The following is a 1,089-nucleotide window of genomic DNA, read 5'->3' as shown; positions in this document are numbered from 1 at the left end:
CAAATTCCGCAGCTTTTCTCTAACACAGTTTACGGGCACGCCAATTTGCATGGATATTTCATCCAATGCAGCAGCTTTTACATATTTATTGCAAAAGTTTCTGTCAGCCTTACGCCACAGACAAGGTCTCTGCTCCGCCTCCTCTATAAGCTGTATTACTAGGGAGTGGGTCCAAAATGTCTGCATTAAAAACAGCATACAATAGAAAATAAATTACAATACATGAAGTAACAAGAAGTTTTAAATATTTTACCTTATCTTGAGAAGCCTCCATATTTTCCGAAACAAAATTGTTTATAATAATAAGTAATAAAATTAATGCAATAACACATTTTTGGAACACAGTGTGGTCACTATGAATAAATATTTCATTTTTTTTGAAATGCAACCGCGAGATCGACATTTTTTATCCGATCCCAATCATTACCCCATGATGAAATTATAAATAGCTGGATACTCTTATAATTGAAGCCAGCACTAACAATGGGCCATATGAATAAAAACTAAGCAATTGTTTTTTTTTTAAATTTCATACCGTTTACTTCAATTTTGTTTGAATAAATCGAGTAAAATGTCTGATATTTAAGAAAAAGCAATTGCTTATTTTTTATTCATATGGCCCAATGCACGCAATACCGTACTCAATCAAAAAAAAAAAACCCAAAAATAAGCAAAAATCAAAACCACAAAATATAGGTTATAATTACCATATTTTCCGTGTGAACAATAATATAACGATTAAGTATATTAAGCAAAATAATATATTTCAAGCATTTTTTTTTTTTAATCATTTTACACAAATTCACGACCAGTGCCACACGGCAACACTCGATTAGTTTGACAGCACTTGCAGAAGAAATAAAAATTGCTAGTGCAGCACGAGCAAGTTGAAATATATTTCCGAAATCGATTTTCGCTCTTGCAGTTGCAGTCACACCTTGCAACTTTTATTGCTGAAACTGATTTCTGAAAAGTGACAGAAAGATCTTTCTGGCTGTTCACACATCGAAATAAAATTTCTCTTTCTCAATTTGACAGCGAATTGCGTGCGAAAGACGGAAATATTGCCACGTCTGACAGGCTCTTAAG

The sequence above is a fragment of the Rhagoletis pomonella genome, unplaced genomic scaffold, assembly GCF_013731165.1.
Source record: "Rhagoletis pomonella isolate Grant_MI unplaced genomic scaffold, Rhpom_1.0 Rhpom_scaffold_00025, whole genome shotgun sequence".
In the NCBI taxonomy this organism is placed as follows: domain Eukaryota; kingdom Metazoa; phylum Arthropoda; class Insecta; order Diptera; family Tephritidae; genus Rhagoletis; species Rhagoletis pomonella.
The sequence above is the reverse complement of the archived record's forward strand: the minus strand, read 5'-3'. Positions refer to the sequence as shown.